Raw genomic sequence first — 24,701 nt, forward strand, 5'->3', positions numbered from 1 at the left:
AACCTTCCAGGAGCTTCATGAGCTGGAGATTGTAGAACAGGACAGGGTGAACAGGGACATGCTATAAGAACTCACCAAACTCTGCCACCCACAACTCAGACCCAGAGCCAATAGAGGGAAACCCATCCCAGTGGAAACAAAGGTATGTGTAACCCTTAGGATACTATATACAGGTAATTTCCAAAGACTAACTGGGGACAGGATGGGGGTCTCACAGGCATCAGCATCCAGGGTACTCTACCAGTTCCTGGATGCCATGCTACCACATGCCAGTGAGCACATTTATTTATCCTGCACCCCTGAGGAGAGGGCCAGCTGTATGCATCTCTTCTACCATGTAGCACACTACCCTGAGGTACTGGATGCCCTAGACTGCACTCATGTACACATCAAAGCACCACCTGGTGAGGAGGGTAGAGTCTATGTCAACCACAAGGGGTATCACTCCATCAACTGCCAGGTCATGTGAATTGCCCAGGGCATTATCATGAATGAGTGTGCTGGTAGCCCTGGCAGTTATCATGACTCCCATATCTGGCATGCATCACAGCTGTACCAGAAGTTTGCAAGGGGAGACATCCCATATGGCCATCTACTGGGGGATGTTGGCTATGCACTGGAACTGTGGATGATGACACCCATCAGAAATGCACACCCACCCACAGAAGAGTGCCATAATGAGGCACATGCACAAACTAGGAACATCATAGAGCATGTGTTTGGGCTGCTTAAGTCATGGTTCCAGTGCCTCGATATATTTGGTGGTTCCCTGCAGTATTCTCCAGCCACATGTGCACAGATATTCACAGTATGTGCCATGCTACACAATATGGCCCTGCAGAAACAGCTTGGCAGGATCATCACAGGGAAGGGACACACAGCCCCCCACCAGTTTCTAGGTCTCCACAGCCATAACCACAGGGGGCCTCAAAGAAGGAACCCCTGAGGCTGTCTCTGTAGACAGAAGTAGGCCCAGTATGCCCTGGCCTTGGCAAAGAGGAAACACATAGCACATGCACTGACAGCCTAAGGTCCTAGGGACTGACACCTTACTCTGACTCGCATACATAGTAAAAAGGATATCAGCCACACCACACAACCTGTACCTAACCATGTATTGGATGTGTACTGTGTGCATCAGACAGAGTCAGCCCCAAACTACAGGTTTGACAACTGCTGCAGTCACAAGGTAAGTCACACACCTATTCACCACTTGTAAGGGGTACTAGAATATGGTAGCATATGTATGGACCTGCCGCATGTATGTAGGGGACTATAGTGGGCTACTGGGCTGCTTTGGAAGATCTACCAGCCATTTTCGACAACAGGTACTCTGTCCAATAGTATGTGCTCTATAATATGCACTAGACCACATGGCTGAAAAGTCCACTGCAATATTCAAAGGGGTGGCTAACAGTGGGGTGTCACAACAGTCGCACAGCTGTGTATGCCAGTAGAGCAGGGGCTGGTTTTCCCCCACCCCCAACTCATCAATGTACCGATACAACTGCTGTAGCAGTATATCCACAATGATGTATCAGCAGAAAACCCAATTCCATGGCTGTGACATAGAACCTGGCCACACATTCTATGTCTCACATAACGCAGGGGTGACAATGTATGTATGTATGCTGTTGACTGTGTGATGAATGACACACCCCTGTCTGGTGGCCTGTGTAGCTCAGTAGGCTAGGGACATTAGCATGGGTGATGATGTTGATGGTTTGAATCTGGCATTAGCCACATCTTTTGCATTTGAGGTAGTCATATGGTGGTATTCCCACAGATTGTCATAACCCCTCAATCTGTTACCACAAGAAAGCTGGACAAAGCCAGAGTGGATGGGGAGACAAAGGGCCAAACCTACAGACAGACATTATACATGCTCGGAGTAACCTAGAAGGTGGCTAGTATAACAAATTATTAAAACAGGTCAGCTTAGCTGCAGGATGTAAAGGCCATCACTTAAATGTCTCAGTAGTTACAGCAATTCATTGACTGCATTTTACAGTATATTACTGGAAAACCACAAATGCATGAGGAACAGAGCAGATATATGGGGCGAAATGCTGGACAATCTGCAAAACTATGTACAGGAAGAGGTATGCAGACTGTCACCCTGTGTGTGGTGTTACATCATGTACCCCAGTCACATCAGACCTCTCAACCTCTTAGAGCAAGAATTTTGACCAAAGCCATGAAGAAAAGTGGGACAAAGGCCTACAAATAGGGACAAGTTTCAAATATTGCTCTTGCAAATGTAGAAAGTTGATAGAATAATAGGTATTGCATTAGCATGAATCTCCTGATGTATATGGAGTCTGAAACTTCAATGTCTGCCATTATTTCTTAACTTCAATCTTCAATGCTTTGCCACTAATTTGCCAGAAAAACACAATGTTTTGTAAAATGGACCAAAAATATAAGGCAAAAATCTGGACATTCTGTGAAGCTCTGTATAGTTGAGTGGTATGAGTCACATAGTAAGGTCAGCAAACAGCCGGGGAATGCCTTGGACAATATCAGGGAAATGCTGTACTGTGGTAACAGATGCAGCAGCCAATGGCCTGCAGCACACATAATCCAAGACTGGAGTACAGATAGCTCTGGCCTGGAGTCACCTTGTAAGTACTGACAGTCACACTGGGCATGCTCCTACACTTAGCTAACTTGAGCCCAGGTCTGTTACCTCTTCCACCCAAAGACCTGCTATGTGGAAATATGCCTATACATACAGACAGCTACATATACATATCTGTCTCTCCCTATCCTCCTCATGCTTCATGCTTGATTAGTCTAGCTATCTGTATGTAGCATATATATATATATATATATATATATATATATATATAGAGAGAGAGAGAGAGAGAGAGCTATATAAATTACAGTGATACATAGACTGTCCACATATATCTACATAACACATTTACATAATGTACATACACAACAGTTAAGAAGACATCTCTGTTAAACACATTTATATAGATATGTGTGGGGATGTACGGATGTCCCCACATACCCCGGAATGCTTGGAACTATACCAAGGCCATAAAAGTACATAATCCACTCACCCTCAGACACCTGTGCCTGCGGAATGTCACCCTTTAGACAGACACAGGTGAACAGGTGGTGTAATGTACAATGGTTACAATGCATGGCTTGGACAGGCCATATTATCCCTGGCCACATGTCTACCTATCAAACTGCAAACAGCCACATATGGCCATACTGGTGACTGTACATGCATAGCAGGGATATTACCATGTATCCCACTCCTAGGACACTATATACAATAACAGCACTAAGCAGTATTACTCTACAAGGCACACATGCTGTCTAACACAAGACCACGTTGCATACTCCACAAGTACTGTGCCTGCATCCACCTGTACTATTCACATAACCTGTGGCATGTGCGATAAGTACTGTGAACTGTAGTGTGTAATAGTAGATAGGAAGGGGTTCTAATTTCATATCATCCAACTTGTGTGTGCAAATATATCCCCTTACAGCACTATGGACATGCCGATATGGGCTATCTCTGTGTAATGATATGCATTTTATGGCCCTGTGACTGGATGCTAGCCTCTAAATTTCACTCCTCTACAAGGCCTGTTGATGTCATCCACATTAAGAGCACTGGCTGCAAATCTAATATCAGATAAACTCTGTTGTGCATGCGATTAATACTGTGAGCTGTAGTGTGTAATAGTAGAGAGGGATGGGTTCTAATCTCACATCAGCCAACTCTGTGTGTGTGTATATAAATATATCCCCTTACAGCACTGTAGACATGCTAATATGGGCGATCTCCGTGCAATGGTTTTGCATTTAAGGCCCTGTAACTAGGTGCTGGCCTCTACATTGGTCTCCTTTACAAGGTCTGCTGATGTCATCCACCATAAGGGTGCTGGCTGGCAAACTACTATCAGATAAACTCATTGGCATGTGCAATAAGTGCTGCAAACTGTAGTGTGTAATAATAGATAGGCAGCGGTTCTATCATCCAACTTGTGTGTGTGAATATATCCCCTTGCAGTACTACAGACATGCCCATCTGGCCTATCTCTGTGCAATAGTTATACATTTTAAGGCCCTGTGACTAGCTGCCAGCCTCTACATTGGCCTTCTTTACAAGGTGTGCTGATGTCATCCACCTTAAGGGTGCTGGCTGACAGTCTAATATCAGATAAACTCTGTGGCATATGTGATAACTACTGCGAGTTGTAGTGTGCAATAGTAGATAGGTAGGGGTTCTAATTTCATATCATCCAACTCTGTGTGTGGGTGTAGAAATATATCCCCTTACAGCACTAGAGACATGCCAATATGGGCAGTCCCCATGTAATGGTTGTGCATTTTATGGGCATGTGACTAGCTGCTGGCCTCTAAATTGCCCTCCTCCACATAAGCATAACTGATGTCTGCCACCTTCTAGATTTATACATTCAGAAAATCCAGGTGACATGTATCGAGGGTAGCAAACCTTCTCACAAAGTATGAATGCATGATTATGCCGACTGCCCTCACTGTCCATGATACATTGTTATACATATATGCACCTAGGGAACCATGCACGTATACTGCCTTACCTTGCTGACATCATATTTCTGCTGTGCCACCATGACATCCTGTGCTGCTGTATTGCCTGTATGTGTCCATTGTTCAACCCCTCAGACACCTGGAATGGACACATACACAGGCCTGTGACACACCTGACCTTCTGTAACACTACCACCAGGCTAACACCATTCAACAAAGATACACAAAGTAAGATGTGTAGTCATGACACATGCCAGCATACAATCCCTGTAGTGACCCACAATAACTGCTATGGCAAAACAATATTGCACTACATAACTACATGTAAAATAATATAGTCACCCTGTGCATCAGACACATATTTGCATTTCCCTGCATCGATGACACAGATAGCAGGGATGTGGCACAGGTATCATCACATGCACAGGGTGTGCTGTGGGGGGGGGGTTAGAGACCCAGGCTGTGCCAAACAGGTGACAGCATGTGTGTGAGTCAAGAAGGGGTGCAGAAAAGGGCACAGGTTAGTTGAGCCATGGAGAGGTACTGTGTGTGTCTGTTTGTGACCTGCATGCGACAGTGGTGTTTAAGTGTGTGTGTGTGTGTGTGTGTGTGTGTGTGTGTGTGTGTGTGTGTGTGTGTGTGTGTGTGTGGGTGCACAGTCAAGCCCAGTGCTAGCCCCTACACATGGATCTGTTGAACAGCTGTGGACCATATCTGATAGAGTGGACAGTTCACCATCTCTGGCTATGAACATGTGAACTGGCTCTGCAGGAGTAGCACTGGCACCACCATGCCCAAGGTCAGATGTGGTGCTAGTACCTGACGGTGACTGCAAAATGCTGGGGCTGTGTCCCCACAGGACCACCCAGGACCACATGTGCATGGCCTGCAATCTCTTAGTGTGGAAAGCACACTTTCATCTTTAGTGCTGTACTTACTGCCGCTATGGGAGAATGACTGCACATGGCCACATGGACTCCTAGCAGATGGTGTTGCTGACCTTCGGCCACTTGTCCGACATCCAACTCCAACTAGATGTTCCAGCACAGACATTGTGTGGTCAAAGACAGACACTGTCTCAACCCACAGTCTATCCACTACAGCAGTGAACTGATCCAGGGTGTCCCAGTGCGGTAGAAGCAGTCATGGATGTCAGACTGTGCTGCATCCATAACCCAAAGCATCCATCTGGTGTGTTCAAAACATGCCTGTGCCTTCATGATGGACAGAAACATGAGCCAAGTGACCTGTGATGTGACACCTGCAACAGGTGGTGGATGGACATCAGTCCTCCTACGAGCACCCCTGTCAATCATCTGTGTGAGACCTCGCCAGCTCCGTGGCTATGGCCAGTGTCTACATTCGACAGCTGGTGAAACAACCGACATTCATTATTAAGGTTTTTAAATAGTTAAGTATTGGTTTTATATATTTGTTAGTTCTTATTGATTTTGTATATCTAAGTACTGTGGTTTTAAGTCAGTTAGTCCTATTAATTTACACATGATTAATTATGAATTCAAATTTTGTATTTAAAGTGAGGCAAACAAATGGTGTTTGTATTCTGATGAAGTCAACTGTTTTTGCTGACGAAAGCGTTCAATAAATTGTTTTGAATATTAGTTAGTGGTGTTCTGTGGACCTGTGGTTTTGGTTTCACCAGCTGTCGTTTGTATTGTCAGACATTTTGTGTGGTTCTTGGTTTGCGGTTGGCGCTTGGAGTGATCAGCTATGGGTTCCAGGTCACATACCATAGTTTTGGGTGAAGACCCAATGGAGAATATAGGACTTTTGCCTCAACTTTTACAACAGCTTTCTAGAGAAGCAACGCCAAGTCAATAACGGTTTACGTAGTCCTAATTTGTCCATTGACATCAGTATTCCCCTTGGGCAGGGGAGTAATAGTGGACAAACACAACCCGAGGTACGGCATGGATTTACATCTGGTGGTGATGATTTAAGTTTTGCTACTTGGTTCAATAGAAAATTTTCATTTAATTACCTTTGAAACACTGAATGTGTGAAGGGGACTTTTCAAGAGTCATTAAATTCCTTTGAAAACAAACTTATTAAAGTTAGGAAGTTGCAAATTGAAAATGTCTACTTCCGTGAATGTATTAAGAACAAAGTGGTGCCTAAGGGGTTGCGTACCTGGAAGTACCCCAATGGACTTGTATCTGACTCCGTGCTTCACTGTGAGTTGATAGCTCTGTTTGATAGGCAGGGCATGGAGTTGTTGAAGATACTTATGAAACACAACAATAATGCCATTGATTCAATGCATTCTGAGTTGTTGGAACTTGACAAAATTCTGCATGATGATCTTTTGTTCAATACATCAATTTTAGCATACAAATCTATTTTGCAGAAAGCAGACAGGCTTATAGGGGATATCCAGTTAAAAAAGGTAAAAAACTACAGAGCGATATCACAGCTTATCAGGCTGGGACTGCTTATCCAAAACCACCGTTCACTTTTCAATTTAAAGCATTGCCCGATTTAATCAGTGGTAGAGAGGAGGGCTAAGGAGGTGGAGCTGAACAGCGACCAAATAATGATGTCCCTTTAGGGCGGGATCTTCCGCGGAGGTCTGAGAGGATATGCAATCAGACCTGGAAACCACAGTACAGTAATCAATGGAGTCAACAGGGGAAACAGCAACAAGCAAATTCATTTTGGGGGGGACAGCAACAAACAAATTTGTTTTGGGGAGGACAGAGGCAGTCCAACAGATGGAATTCATTATGGGCAACAAAATACATTTTGGAGGTTCGCAAGATGCAGAACTTTGTTACAAACTTGTTCCCAGGGCTACAAATTTTGACCAGGTGAGTTCCGATGTAGCTTTTGGTTACACGGCTCATACAAATGGGAAAGGTGACTTTGTTGTTCATAATTACTCTAGGTGGCACTTTGACTCGGAATTGCCTTTGATTTGAAAGCATATGTTAGAAAGTTGAACCTATGTTTGTTGTTTGGGAATGAATTATTACACAATGAACAAAATGCTTTTTATAGGAATAATATGTTTAACCCCCCTTTGCCAAGTATGTTAATTATGTTTGAAGTCCTGTGTGATTTTGATTTTAGGGCGATGTTGCATGATAAAGTTGACATGGATATGTGGAATTTAACTAGGAGTCAAACAATGCTGCTCAGCAAGTTAACGACTGATAAATCCCTACGAGTTATGAAACCTGACAAGGGGGGGTGGGGTCGTTATTATGACTAGGACTGATTACAACAATAGGACGAATGCGTTATTATTGGATGGTGCTATTTATGACGAAGTGTCTTTGAATCTAGTTAATATTTTGCATTACAAAATAGACCTGGCATTAAAAGATTTATTTGACCAGGGTCAGATTGACGTGGATTTATACAACTATTTAAAAGTTAGCCATCCTAAGGTACCGAATATTTTTGGTATCCCGAAAATACACAAGAGTTTACACCCCCCCCCCCCCAATGAGACCGATTGTCAGCAAGATGGGATCTAAAACATTTTTTATTGGCAAATACAGTGATTTAAAGTTGAAAAATGTTTTGAGCTCTGAACAACAATCATTTGTATTGATTCATTGTACTTTTTGAAAAAATTAAATGAAGTAACAGTCGAAGATAACACTTCTTTTTTGACTATTGATGTTGTGAATTTGTTTAATACTGTTCCACATATTTTGAGGTTAGAATGGTTTGATTCAAAGAGGGTTTAATAATAATGATGTTTTGGTTTTAGTAACATTGATGGAGCTTGTTTTAAAGTATAATTTTATTTATTTTGAAGGTCAGTTTTTTATACAACAAACAGGGGTAGCAATGGGGGCATGTTGTGCCCCCATTTTTGCAAACATTATTATGCTCATGTGGGAGCGCAAGCGTCTTTTTAAATCCCCATACACTAGATTATGGAATGTTTATGTACGATTCATTGACGGTTTGTTTTTGTGTGGAATGGGGATGAGAATGAAGTGGAAGAATTTGTTGAATTCATCAATGGTACAACTGATTTCCTTCAATTTAAGTTTGAATACAGGATGTTATTAACTATCTAGATGTGTCAGTAAGTAAGGACCTTGAACAAAAATGTTTAGTTAGCAATGTCTATAGGAAGCCCACTTACAGCAGTAGCCTGTTACATTATCAAAGTTGGCACCCAGAGCACATTAAGAAAGGCCTGGTGAAAGGCCAGTATGTACGAATTTCACGTATGACTACAAAGGATGGTGATTTTTGTGAGCAAAGTACATTATTGAAAGAGATGTTGGAAGCAAGGGGGTATCCATTGAAACTGATTGATAGGGTGTATGATGAAATACACACCAAGAGGGGGGTAGGTGTTTTTGGACCCTTGTTAAATAAAGATAATAAGAGTCCTCACAGTGATTGCAATACCTTAGTTTTACAGAGTGATTTCGAGGAAGCAATTTCTAAAACTATTTGGAAGTCATCATTTGTTACAAAATTTTGTGCTGATTATAAGGCTATTACACATATTTTATGTAAAAATTGGACTATATTTAATCATGAAACCAATATATTGGATAAGGTGGGGGAAAAAACCTGTATTATATACAGGAGGGGGTGTGTCTTTTAAACAACTGTTGCAGAGGAATAATGCAGCTGGACAAATACAGGCTAAGGGGATTAAGCCTTGTGGTTTTTGTTCACAGTGTTCTTTTATTGGTAGAGGTAACCATACATGTATTAATGGTACTAAAATTAACATCCTAGGGAGTTACTCTTGTTACACCAAGGCAGTGGTTTATGGAGCCACATGTTGTTTATGTCCAGGTTTTTATATTGAGAAGACCAAAAGAACCTTTAGGGAGAGGATTTATGAGCATATGAGAGATATTAACACTTCAAATTCTAATAATGCTTTGTATAAATATGTAGCACAATTTCCTGGATATAATTTTTAATTTTTCATCATTGAAAAAGTGGCACATGATATAAGGGGAGGACCATGGGAGGACTACCTTAATTTCAAGGAATTATGATGGCAAATTAAACTCAATGCCACTAGCCCCCCCCCCCCCCGGCCTCAATGACAGTACTAGTTTTAGTAGCTTTTTGAAGTTACGGACACATTTTGGATGAATTTAGCATTAGTTATTTTTGCTACTGACATTCATTATTAAGGTTTTTAAATAGTTAGGTATTGATTTTATATATTTGTTAGTTCTTATTGATTTTGTTATCTATGTACTGTGGTTTTAAGTCAATTAGTCCTATTAATTTACACGTGATTAATTATGTATTCAAATTTTGTATTTAAAGTGAGGCAAACAAATGGTGTTTGTATTCTGATGAAGTCAGCTGATTTTGCTGACGAAAGTGCTCAATAAATTGTTTTGAATATTAGTTAGTGGTGTTCTGTGGACCTGTGGTTTTGGTTTCACCAGATGTCTTTTGTATTGTCAAAGACATTTTGTGTGGCTCTTGGTTTGCAGTGTCTCCATTTATTGATGCCATAGCTGTCACATTGCCTGTTCAATGTCGCCACCATCTGACTGTCCAATATCTGTGGCTTCTGGGGACTGGGTATGTGTGAGCATACTGACTGTGCATGGTGACAATGGGGGCAGAACAGGGATGTCAACCTTTGGGACAGATTCAGCCACCAACAATTCTGCCTGTGCCTCACTATGGCCACCATTATCATCAGCATCCGATGAGACACTGACATCAGATTGTGAGAGGAACAGACACCAAATCCCCCTGCTTACCTGTGAGAAGCAAGACAAAAGCAGTGCATTACCACCTGCACTATTATGTATGGTAATCCATACAGACTCATACAGATGAGGGTTCACAACTGCATTACATGTCCCACATCTTCTCATCTCTGATCCCATGCACAACACACAAACTCACAACAACATACACAGACAAGTCTGGCCCGTTATAACATGCATTTCAGCTACATCCAGTTCACGTTGCCAGTATAATACACCTGTAAGGTATGCAATATGACAGTGTATGTGACAGGACAAAACATAAAACCAGTACACCTATATTGAGAATGATAAGCCAGTAGTAGTATCACTGCCGCAGGTATGTACCATCTCCCTGTTGTGTTTGAACAGGCATCTTGGAGTACTTGCCTCATGTATAGCAGGCTGAGCAGTCACTCATAACTATAAGTGCAAATGTGTTAATGTTTGTACAGTTACACACCTGTGGTTACCCAGTCTATGCACTGTAGTCAACTGTTCCAGAATAGAACATCCAAATATCTTACTTTGGCTAAGCAGAACAGTTGAACATAGGGTAAACTGGCAGCACATAACTTTCATAAGGTATATATGATCCTTAAAACAACAGTATCACACTTAGCAGGAACAGGACCACGGACTTGGGCCACACTTTGACCTATGAAAAGGTGAGAGAGAGGTATTGTCAGCATCACCAACTGTTGCAGCACTACATGGTAATTTGTGCATATATCCACATGTACAGTAGCTACTGTGATAATGACTATATTGCTGACATTCTGAGTATGTGTGCACAACTGAGCATAAAACCCAACACCCCCTCCTAATGCCGATAGACCTGCCACAATGACTGATACAGTATTACACTGCTAAACAGAGTAAACTTACCAGGATACTCTTCACCTGTGGGCACTGTGGCACCCACCTCCATGATGTATGGTGTGATGAATGACTGGGAGTTGTTAGTTGTTCCTAGGTTCCTAGGTATCTCAGATATTAAGGCTCATGTATCCTAGGTTGAAGAGACTGTCATTTTGAGAAAGAAGGGTAAATTGGAGCGGGACATTAAAGATTATAAAAACAATCAGATTTTTTCCTGGCAACGTAAACCAAGGAAGAATAGACCCAATAGGAATCGTAGCATGAGAAGCTCCCAGGTCTTGCGAGATTCGTGAGACTCCTCAGTTTCCTCTATGGCATATAGTAGTAAAAAAAGCATTTCATTTGAGGAGCTTAGTACAAAAGGGGAGAATCAACAGGGACAATGTTCTACTGCACAACAACTCAAAGGTCATGGTCAGAGACGGCGGAGTAACAACGGCAATGGAAGTGGCCAGAGGAAAAAGAGAAACTAGTCTTTCCATTGAAAGTCTAAGCCGTGTTGAATACATACCACGCAGGTATTTGCATCAGCATATTCAGGACAGTGAATGTGACTTTAAGATTATTAATTTGTCTGATTTAACTATCAACAAAGACATTGCATCGTTGCTATTGAAAGGCACAAAATGTGTTCCTATGTACTTCCCTAGTTTGGCTGACCTCTTGTTTGAGATATGCCGTTTTTGCAGAAAACTACATTTAAAGGTTTTCCTTAGCAGTCGTTTGTCTAATGGAAGTATAGATAAGAGTGAGAATAATAATTTGAATCTTAGTAATATCTCGGATGACTCTTCAATTAATTTATCTTTACATGGAAATATGTTGGTTGATATTCATGAAACATGTTGGGAAGATTATGTAAGCAGTAGCAATGAACAAGCATTTGGTTTTGTAACAGGTTATGGAAAATGATGTGTTCCCCCAGTTCCTTACACAAGTAATTTTGTACCCCCTAAATCTTCACCTTCCATTTCCCAATTTGAGAATGTCTTATGCAGACAGATTGAACTAGAATATAATAGGTTCAGAAAAGAACCCAAGAAGTATTATTTAGATAAAATTGAGTGGATGGCTTTGCAAAAATTACAGGCACTTAACAACAGTTATGTGTACACTCAAGCTGACAAGGGCGGAAATTGCATGGTGATTTCTAGAATTAGATACAACAACATGGTAGAGGAGTTGTTAAACGATGGCTCAGTTTATATTAGGATGAATGATAATCCTGTTGTTAATTTCAATGCTGGTCTACTAGAACTTTTGGAGAGGGGTGAGAGATTGGGCTGTTTTTCCTCCCAATGACATTAAAAAACTGCATATTAAAAATTCCAGGGATGCTATATTTTTTTATAATTCCTAAAATTCATAAATGTTTAGTTAACCCACCAGGCAGGCCCATTGTTTCAGGTAGGGGCTCATATTTGCAAAATGTTGGAATTTTTTTGGATTATCAACTTAAGTGTTATTTATCTAGAATTACATCTCATATTAAAAATGGCAGGGAATTTTGTGACCTGGTGGGAGGAATGAAATGGAATGACAATCTGTACTGGGCTAGTGTTGATGTTAGATCTCTTTACACCAGGATCAGGAATTCTTGGAGTTTGGAGGCAGTTGGAAAAATGATAGGGGAGGGTCCACGTTCAACTTATTTGTTACAGCTTTTGGAATTTTCTTTAACTCACAATTGTTTTAGGTTTGATGAACAGTATTTTGTACAGAAAGAAGGCATGACAATGGGGCCATCTTTTGCCCCCTCATATGCCATTATCTTTATGAATCATTTTGAAAATTTGTACATATACAATACAGAGTTTTATGCACACCATGTTTTTGTATATAAAAGGTACATAGATGATTTGATTTTTATCTGGAAAGGTGAGGTAGAGGCTTTCCATGTTTTCAAGGAAAACCTTAACAGGAATAAGTTTGGTTTACAATTCACTTATAAAATGGATTTAAGAACCATCCAATTCCTAGATCTGGATTTTTTTATATCTGATAGGCAGATAATTTCTTATAGACCATTTAACAAAGAGACTGCTGTTAATAATTTTTTTGTCAGCTGACAGTATGCGCCCTCCACATCTTTTGGCCTCCTTACCATATGGGGAATACAAACATATTTTTAATAATACTTCTGACAAATCGAGTACAAATCATGAATTTCTCAAGGTCAGGGGGAAACTCTTAAGTAGAGGGTATGAAGCTGGCATTTTGGACAAGGCTGAAAAAAGAGCAGGGGCTACAGGTGTGATGGAACATATATCCTATGTTAATACACAGGAGGACTTCATTTTAGGGCCAATATCTATGAAGGAAAGGGATAGGGAGGAAAGATTATTTTTTGTTTCTAAGTATTCCCCACGTTCAGATATTTTAAGGAGATCAGTGGAGAAATTTTGGACCATCATTTGTGAAGATCCAGCCCTGATAAATTTGTTTCCTAACAGGGTAACCTTTTCTTATAGTAGATTTTTCAACATGAAGGAACTTTTAAATTTGAAAAAAAAAAAACAAAAATGAGGTTGGCCCTTTGGGTTGTTACACCTGTGGTAGGTGTAAAGTTTGTGGTAAGGCCAAGAATTTGGACGGAGCCCTGATCAATAATAGGAAATATAAGGCCAGGGTTTTTTTAATTAGCAGTCCTGTGGGATTATATATATATCATTGGGTGTGGGTGTACACCAACCAGATGGTACATTGGCCAAACTAAAAGAATGGCCAAGATACGTATTATGGAACATTTGGGTGACATTCGGAATGGCAAGTTAGAAAATCCAGTGGCCAATCATTTTCATGTGGTGCATGGAGGGTCAGATGTTAGTTTATTCTTTAGTATTCTGGCCAAACCCAACTACACTCAGAGGGGTGAATTTTTAACTAAATTGTTACAATTAGAGGCAAAGTTAATTATTAACTTTGGTACTCTTCAACCAAAGGGCCTTAACCAGGAAGTTAATACTTGTATTTTGTAAATAGGATTAGTTTACTAACTAATTTGATGTATGGGGTATGAACACATATTTTGTAGTAGTTTTATTTATTTCATTTTCATTTTTTATTTTCATAAATTATTCAGTATTTAGAAGTTGTTCAATGGTCAACATTTTTTTATAAGTTTACATTTGTATGCAATGGCACTTGGGGGGGTTAAAATGCTGTTTCACTTGGGTGATGTAATATTTTAATCATTATATGAATTGATTAAATAATTGACAATTGCATATGCTTCATATAAAATGATGCTGACCATGGTGAAAAAGTTATTCTATTGAAGGCACTCAGCTGAGGTTCCAGGAAGCACCATTAAATGATTAGGTTTACCGGGTTCCTATCATGTAATCAAACTTTTACAAGTTCGAACCACATATGGTCGAGAGCATAAGTCTGAATTTGTAAATGTTCTACTCTTTGAATGGAAATCTCCATAAGCGGAGGTTTCCATTCTTTTCAATGTGGTGCGATTTTGGAGTTGGTATATTTAAGTATGAAGGGGTGTAGCGGGTGCAGGGGGGCTTGCCCCCTTGCTTACAACAATTTATTTTGTTGTCTGTTATTTTTTTTTTTTTCTGTAGTTGAAGTTCTGTAACTTCAAACATAATGGTTCGACCATTAGGTGTTCAGAATTATGGAACTTCGACTGTGTGATATAGACCCATATTTACCTGTGTAGTTTTGTGTTTTTTTCCAGTTATTTTCATTTGTTTGTTTATTTTATTGTTTTTGTGGTGGTTTTGTATTTTAAAAGGGGGTTTTCAATGTCCCGGAATTTCTAAAACTATTTGGAAGTCATCATTTGTTACAAAATTTTGTGCTGATTATAAGGCTATTACACATATTTTATGTAAAATTGACTATATTTAATCATGAAACCAATATATTGGATAAGGTGGGGAAAAACCCTGTATTATATACAGGAGGGTGTGTCTTAAACAACTGTTGCAGAGGAATAATGCAGCTGGACAAATACAGGCTAAGGGGATTAAGCCTTGTGGTTTTTGTTCACAGTGTTCTTTTATTGGTAGAGGTAACCATACATGTATTAATGGTACTAAAATTAACATCCTAGGGAGTTACTCTTGTTACACCAAGGCAGTGGTTTATGGAGCCACATGTTGTTTATGTCCAGGTTTTTATATTGAGAAGACCAAAAGAACCTTTAGGGAGAGGATTTATGAGCATATGAGAGATATTAACACTTCAAATTCTAATAATGCTTTGTATAAATATGTAGCACAATTTCCTGGACATAATTTTTAATTTTTCATCATTGAAAAAGTGGCACATGATATAAGGGGAGGACCATGGGAGGACTACCTTAATTTCAAGGAATTATGATGGCAAATTAAACTCAATGCCACTAGTCCCCGCCAGCCTGTAATGACAGTACTAGTTTTAGTAGCTTTTTGAAGTTACGGACACATTTTGGATGAATTTAGCATTAGTTATTTTTGCTACTGACATTCATTATTAAGGTTTTTAAATAGTTAGGTATTGATTTTATATATTTGTTAGTTCTTATTGATTTTGTTATCTATGTACTGTGGTTTTAAGTCAATTAGTCCTATTAATTTACACGTGATTAATTATGTATTCAAATTTTGTATTTAAAGTGAGGCAAACAAATGGTGTTTGTATTCTGATGAAGTCAGCTGATTTTGCTGACGAAAGTGCTCAATAAATTGTTTTGAATATTAGTTAGTGGTGTTCTGTGGACCTGTGGTTTTGGTTTCACCAGATGTCTTTTGTATTGTCAAAGACATTTTGTGTGTGGCTCTTGGTTTGCAGTGTCTCCATTTATTGATGCCATAGCTGTCACATTGCCTGTTCAATGTCGCCACCATCTGACTGTCCAATATCTGTGGCTTCTGGGGACTGGGTATGTGTGAGCATACTGACTGTGCATGGTGACAATGGGGCAGAACAGGGATGTCAACCTTTGGGACAGATTCAGCCACCAACAATTCTGCCTGTGCCTCACTATGGCCACCATTATCATCAGCATCCGATGAGACACTGACATCAGATTGTGAGAGGAACAGACACCAAATCCCCCTGCTTACCTGTGAGAAGCAAGACAAAAGCAGTGCATTACCACCTGCACTATTATGTATGGTAATCCATACAGACTCATACAGATGAGGGTTCACAACTGCATTACATGTCCCACATCTTCTCATCTCTGATCCCATGCACAACACACAAACTCACAACAACATACACAGACAAGTCTGGCCCGTTATAACATGCATTTCAGCTACATCCAGTTCCGGCCAAACGTTGCCAGTATAATACACCTGTAAGGTATGCAATATGACAGTGTATGTGACAGGACAAAACATAAAACCAGTACACCTATATTGAGAATGATAAGCCAGTAGTAGTATCACTGTCAGAGGTATGTACCTATCTCCCTGTTGTGTTTGAACAGGCATCTTGGAGTACTTGCCTCATGTATAGCAGGCTGAGCAGTCACTCATAACTATAAGTGCAAATGTGTTAATGTTTGTACAATTACACACCTGTGGTTTCCCAGTCTATGCACTGTAGTAAACTGTTCCAGAATAGAACTTCCTAATATCTTTCTTTGGCTAAGCAGAACAGTTGAACATAGTAAACTGGCAGCACATAACTTTCATAAGGTATATATGATCCTTAAAACAACAGTATCACACTTAGCAGGAACAGGACCACGGACTTGGCCACACTTTGACCTATGAAAAGGTGAGAGAGAGGTATTGTCAGCATCACCAACTGTTGCAGCACTACATGGTAATTTGTGCATATATCCACATGTACAGTAGCTACTGTGATAATGACTATATTGCTGACATTCTGAGTATGTGTGCACAACTGAGCATAAAACCCAACACCCCCTCCTAATGCCGATAGACCTGCCACAATGACTGATACAGTATTACACTGCTAAACAGAGTAAACTTACCAGGATACTCTTCACCTGTGGGCACTGTGGCACCCACCTCCATGATGTATGGTGTGATGAATGACTGGGAGTTGTTAGTTGTTCCTAGGTTCCTAGGTATCTCAGATATTAAGGCTCATGTATCCTAGGTTGAAGAGACTGTCATTTTGAGAAAGAAGGGTAAATTGGAGCGGGACATTAAAGATTATAAAAACAATCAGATTTTTTCCTGGCAACGTAAACCAAGGAAGAATAGACCCAATAGGAATCGTAGCATGAGAAGCTCCCAGGTCTTGCGAGATTCGTGAGACTCCTCAGTTTCCTCTATGGCATATAGTAGTAAAAAAAGCATTTCATTTGAGGAGCTTAGTACAAAAGGGTGGCCCTTCTATTGTTCCACTTACACACACCGTGTTTCGAAGGGCTTTAAATGTAGATATAGGCGTTGAACCAGTTGTCACATATAAACCAATGTCTCTTCAGACCGATAATGGACCGCCAAGCCTTCAGAATGGTAAACGTACCAAATGCTGTAACATACAAAGATTCAGGTCTAATCAATCGGAACAATAGAAGGGCCACCCACAAGCTTTAGCTGTTGATAGAACAGCGTTAAACCACAAAGCGAGGCAGCGTTTCCAAGCGAAAGGTCTGTTTTTGTTTGCTGCATTTCTCGTTCTGTTACGGGTGTGTTTACAGTAAGAGGCAAACTCATCCCAATAGACATTTTGCTTTATATTCACTTTTGTTGCTATTACCTTTTCAACACATGTGAAAAGTGAATATTTGAGATTACCTTTGGCAGTTTGGATAAGTCGTGAATAGACTGTGTATTTTGGTATTGAGGCAACTTTGTTTCCAACGGCAAGTCACTCTCGTTGTGAAACATTCATGGTTTTTTACATGTTGCGGCTTTCTTTATCACGGCAGGCAGATTCTTCTTAAAGGACAGTTCGTTCCACTTTACCAGTTGCTTTACATTTTTTGATAACGGGAGAATAACGGAATTCTGTGACCGTTTTTTAACTGCCTGGATAAGGCTGTCAGGACAAGGTCGCGAAAGGACCGCATGAAAGTATACGAAGGTAACTTTGTTTCCAACGAGAAGATATTTTTCGTTGTGAGATATTATTATTGATTAAGTGTCCTTCAAATTAGAACAAATAGGTTTATACAGAGCTGACACCAACACCTATTATATATTTTAATACATATTGAATTTATCTGGTTGGTGTAATAATCGGCAAGGTGTTTTGGCTGGTTTGCTTCATTTTTATTTTATGCTGCTGTAGTATATGTTCCCTGTAGGCATCATTCCTCTCACCTATACAGATCTTTGTAGACTGTCAAGATGTTTGCCCATGGTCTTGGTAATTTTCACACAGACTTTTGGATTTCTGACAAATGGTTGGCAATCATTGATGGCTGATGTCAGAAAATAAAGACAGACATCTGAGTTTCACATGTGATACCCTTCAGAGCACAGCTATGCTACAGTAATATCAGTTTAGTCTATTCACGTTCTTACTTTGTACGAGCAATACATAAACACTGTAAGTGAGTTTGGGCCTTTCTCCCCCCATTAATGATGGCTTTGTCATGCTGTAGGAGGTTGACAGATATGTTAGGCATATTTCTCAACCAAACAGGGACAAATGTCAACAGAAACAGGGACTTACCCAAAGTACATAAGAGACATTCATGATCTGTTTTACAATGTTAGAACTAATTATGTGAGACATGGACAGAATGAGAGGAGGCAATTTACAGTACATCATTTGACATTACAGGGGTGTACACCCTCCCTTATTGTCACTATGTACTATGTGTAATCCACTAGCTTTCCTACAACCAGCTGTTGTAGGTGGGATTGACAGAGACAGAGCTGAATTGTGACTGAAATCAGGGAGAGTTGAGAGGCATGCATGTACGTATAGGACCGCAGATTATCAATGACATGTCATCACAACAGATCTAAGACAGGCTTACTGCTGCAATCCGTATACCACATACTTCCATCCTCCCATCTGCATCCTGTTATATGGATAAATCTATTCCATACCTGGTAGAGCACAGTACTCCTTTGTTGAGCTGTGCTTCCAGTAATCTTCTGATAATACACTGTCTGTGTTTGTTAAGCCTGATACAGACCCCTTCCCCATAACCAGCTGCTTGCCTTTTTAAGGTACTGCTCATTAGCAGGTAATTGCCTGTCACCAATCTGTGGTTAATTGCAGCCAAAACAGCTGTATTGCACTATCATTAGCTAATGACATGCAACCGCAGTGCAATATATAAGGCGTTTATGTAGGCCTTGGCCCCTGTCTTAGTTTTTGAGATGGACATTACTGAGGTGTGGAGACTACAGCATTGCAGAGGGCAGGTACAAACACCATCCACAGTAGAGATTTATGAAGTATGCCCACAGTCTTGTCTCATATGTGTGGTCAGTGTCCCATACCATTGCGGTCATCTGGAAGTGTACTGGCAATCTTTGTGGGATGAGGCCAGTAAGGGAGGAGACACGTGTGTGTCACACTTCATACCTGTCAGACTATGCATGCTACTGCAATAGCTGTTATTCTATCAACTTACTATATTTGTAGGGGTAAACTACTAAACATGTCCCTATCTCTGGGCCTCTGCCCCCCCCCCCCATTAAGTACGGCTTTGTCTGGATCCCTTGTTCTAGGAGGTTAGGAGGTATGATAGGTTTGTAGCAGCACCTTTACATACATCTGTGTATGGTACAGTCTGCAGCTGCCCCTGCAACCTACGACACATGGGGGGAGTGTGAACGCTTTGGTGGACAGCAAGCTGTATGTGTAACTGTGTCAGGTGTGTCAGGCCTGTCATTATGGTAGAGCCAGGGCAAGGGTATTCTATACAATGCAATCGGGTATGTGCTTAAGGTATGTCTGTTATGCAACAGTGCAACTAACAGAGTAGTAGGCGACATATAGTTAGGCTATATGGATATATGCATTGTGTCTCTGCCTGCAGCCCTTTGTCTTGCAAAACTGGGTAGCAGTTAATTAAATAACAGTAACCTGTGGGGAGTAAGACTGCATGACTCCGTCATTACTTGCTGTCTTCACAATAATGTAATTGAAGTGCGACACAACACTGGATTCAAGTCCAGGACTGTGTGTGGCAAAATGTACTGGATGCAAGGTATTTAACAGAATGAGCTACTGAGACACTGCATGGGTCTCAGTTGTACATGTACTTTGCCATTGCTGCCATAGCAGGTGTCTTTCCACAAGTTGCTGATAAAAGGGCACATATACCTGCTATCACAAGCTTCACTTACAGTACATACATTAGTATGTCTTCATTATTATTTATTATTGAACCAGAGTCCAGAGTACTCTCCCAGTTTTCACATCAAGTTTTTATTTCAGTTACATGCTTAATGTCTATAAGTAGTAAGCAGTATATTTTGCTGGAAACACCTATCTAACCTAAAGCCTGTGTAATGTTCATAGGTTCATAGGTTCATACTAGGCTATCTGCCCTGGGGCAATTATAATCCTAGCCCTATTCTGTATGGCTTACGCAACCCCTTGATTTGAGTATACTGTGCCCTTTTAAGGTTTAGTTTACTGTGCCTCAATCTAATAGTGACACGGGAGTAATCCCTGGTACAAACCTACGATCCCCCATCCACCTATCGAGATTCTTCTTGAAGAGATTCAGTGAGGTGCTCTGCCTCACATGAACTGGAATTCTATTCCAGAGCAAAGGGAGCCTCTGGTTTATGAACCTGTCCCTCCAGCAAGTTCTATTTATTTCTGTGCTGAGGTTCAAGTCCCTCGAGCGTGTGGCTCTAAGGGATTTAGATTTACTGAGGTGGAGCATGTCCATTAATTCTGGATTTGCCATAGCTTTGTATGTCAGGCATAGATCGCCTCGAAGTAGGCGGTATGCAACTGAGTAGAGCTGGAGTTTTTTTAACCGAGCAGCATATGGCATTTGTTTGAGACACTTGATCCTCTTGGTAAGATACTTTTGGGGTCTTTCTAATTGCTGCAGGTGTCGGGTAAGGTACATCCCAAAAGGGGCATTGTATTCTATGATGGGCCTGATGAGGGATGAATAAAGGGGCACGATTACCTCTCTTGATCTAGATGTGAAACCCTTCGTGATGAGGTGGGCTATGTAGAAGGTCTTTCTAACCACTTTGGCAATGTGGTGGATTAATGCTGTGAGCTATAGTTGAGAAGGGCCAGGGTTTAACACTTGGCAGAGGCATTTATTTTCTACATGTGAGTAACAATGTAATAGTCACATATAGACATTAAAGCTCATTAAAACTCATTTAAGCCGAGCTAAGCAAAGTGGCATGGCACAACACACCCTGTTGCTTTGCTTAGCTCCACACAAATCCATGCTAAAAATATAAAGAAAAGAAAAAGGGGATGATAGGGAAGTGGTGAAGTTGGGGCAAGCAAGGGGAAAAACAATGTGAAAGGCAGGTAGGGATGTGCAGGATGAGTGTAGGGAAGAACCTTAGCTATCCATTTCTTGTACAGCAACAGCTGTGCATTTTGATGGGTTTTTTAGATGAATTTGGACTCTCAAACCTGAGAGAGAGAGGTGAGGACAAAATAACTGCATTGTCAAGCCAATTGGACTGAATTACGTGTGTCCAGTGGACATGTGTGTGAAATGGAGAGCTATGTATAGGGCTATATTTTTGTTGTGGTACAGATGCCTTTTTTTTTAGGAGAGAGTGAAATGTTGGGGAAGGGGCATAGGTACATGTGGGGAGGTAAGTTGGGTAGGAGAGAATGGAATAGCAGACAGACAAGACAGCAGATATGGGTGGTGTGTCACACATGAGGAGACTAAACACCTTGGATAGGGAGGGTGTTGTGGAATAGGAGTTGCATATGCCTTCAGACAGCAGCAGCATGACTGACATCTGCACCTATGAGCAGTTGACACTGCTCCTTCACTACCCTGAAGGTGGCTGTGCTGGAAGCTGGGAGCAAGAGCCAGCCTGCCCCACCAGGTTGGCCAATGTGCCCTCAATCTGGTGCAGGTGATATTCATAGGTTCGATGAACAATCCTGCACACGATAACTGATAGTTCCTGTTGGGTGACTGCAGCCCCTCTGCCACCACTCCCAGGGGGAGGCTAGGCCCCATCCTCTGAGGTGGTTCCACCTGACATCACAGGTGGTGCAGGAGCAGCAGAGGGGGCACAACCAGCTTGGGTCCTAGACATGCTAGGAACCAGTGCACAGCCAGTTGAGGCCAGGTAGGCAGATCACTGGAAACTGGTGTACCCTGACATGCTGTGGTGATGGAAGTATAGCAATAAATATAGGTTAGTTATTGTTAGTAATAAGAGCATGCCAGAACAGTGAAAATAACACAATCATATATCAATTCATATTATGTGAAACACAGCAATAAATGACAGATCAGTCAGATGTTAACAGCATGCCAGTAAAAGTTACAGCATAAGACCAACTAAATAGGTAATTCAACAAGATATTTTAATATGCAACCATTATAATACATGACAGTAATAACATACATGCCCCAAAATAGAGGTAATTTAACAACTTATATGAATAGTAAACCATAACCAATGGATAACAATAATAAATAAATGAAGATAAGGGGTGGGAAGAGAGAGAAAAACAGTCCATTAGTACCATTATAGGGTATTTACTTGACAACAGTGCTACTATTTCCTCTATGGGTCTGTACTTTCTTTATGTGTACAAGTACCCCATATTGCTGTAGCACATACATACCTCTCAAGCTATTCGCATGGGACAATATGGGCCAAGCAGTAACAACTGTGGGTACACAACTGCACAGAACATGGGCACATCAGGTGGACCTATATAACTACCAAGTTGTACTTCGGGCTGATGTAGGGATACTTTGCAATTTTCCGATGGTAATCCTCTGACAGATGGATTATGAACTACCAATTATATTACATGACAGTGTGACACTTGAGAGACATGTTTGTATACAGTACAGAAACTAAACAACTATGATACCTTGCTTGGCAGGCATAGGGATAGAACCCAGTAGCAGTGATTGCAGAGGCAGGGGACATTTGCATGGAATGTATGAATTGGCTGCAGCAACTTTGAACAGACATTCCAGACATACAGCCATACCAAGATTACACAGGCTATTTATTTCATTTTATTTTATTATTATTATATTTATTTCCTTTATGTTATGTTATACTTTCACTTTCTTGCTGATGATTTTAACAGTCTGTGACATCTAAACACACAATTATTTACTCATAATATGGGCTACCTCACCCATTTACTTGTAGTTCCTGTGGAGAGAAAATCTTTAAACATTATGTGACAGATAATGCAGTATTTAGTGCTACATAGCACTGTATTTGAACCCTGGTCTCTGTGTGGCAAAATGTACTACAGACAGAACATTTAACAAAGTGAGTTACTGAGTCACTGCTGACTAATGATAGACTGATATTTGCTTAAAACTCACCTGGAACCAATATGTGACCTGTTAATAGTACTACAGTTGTATACTAGACTGCAGTGACAGTAGAACACACACACATGAAATACAAGCACAACACAAATCGTAGGTAATTTATACATTAGTATATAGAATGTAGGTGTACACAATATATTGTTATTAGTTTGAAATATCTGTGAAGTCAACAAACAATATCAGATCATGGAGTGGGCTTCCTCACCCATTTACCTTGTTACCTGCTGTTTGTGGATGACAGAGCATTATGTGAACAATATTGGCATAGAAACAACCTTGAACGGTACTGTATGTGTTAAATAAACCATTTGGCAACCATTATATTTGCATTATATAGCTATTACAGTGTTATACTTGACTGCAGCACCTTACCTTATAGCTTGAATGTATACAGTTGCAATGGTTAAATCAGGACAATCCTGATGTACACAGTTTACCTTGGTGTTATTGGTATTGGTTCATGTGTGATTGCAGAACAGTTGGCATTGTTTAGTTCTTGAAAAACAGCTCTAATTCCACACTTATTGCACTGCAGACTTTATTGTATATACTTTAATGTAGTTTCTGGTACTGTTTTAAGTTTTTATTGTACAACAGTTGTCATTATTCAGGTCTTGCAATACAACTCTATTTCCACAGTTATTGCACTACAGGCTTTTTTGTATATACTTTAATGCAAGTAATGGTATTGTTTTATGTTTTTATTGCACTGCAGTTGGCATTAGGCATTATTCATTTATTGCATTACAGCTATAAGTCCACATTTATTGCAATCCAAACTTTACTATACAAACTTTATTAACGTTAATGCTTTAGGGCCGGATTCACGAAGGCTTGCACGGAGTCTTAGAGCAGAGTAAGACTCCATGCAGCCAACATGTCCATCAAGCCATCCAGGAACAGCCGGTAGGGGCGTGCAACTGAGCTCTCCAAACTAGTCCTACACGGACAGGGCTGGGATATGCAAATTACCTCAATTGCAGGTGAAAGCCATGCAAATGAGGTAAATTTGCAATCCAGGAAACCGAACCTGTCTGAGTAGGAGTAGTGTTATTTGCAGAAATGTACTCAGTTGATAACGGAGTACGGTTCTGCAAATAGCAAAACGGAGCCGTGTCAGCTGG

The sequence above is a fragment of the Protopterus annectens genome, chromosome 13.part0 (assembly GCF_019279795.1).
Source record: "Protopterus annectens isolate FY-2018-M chromosome 13.part0, PAN1.0, whole genome shotgun sequence".
Taxonomy (NCBI): domain Eukaryota; kingdom Metazoa; phylum Chordata; order Ceratodontiformes; family Protopteridae; genus Protopterus; species Protopterus annectens.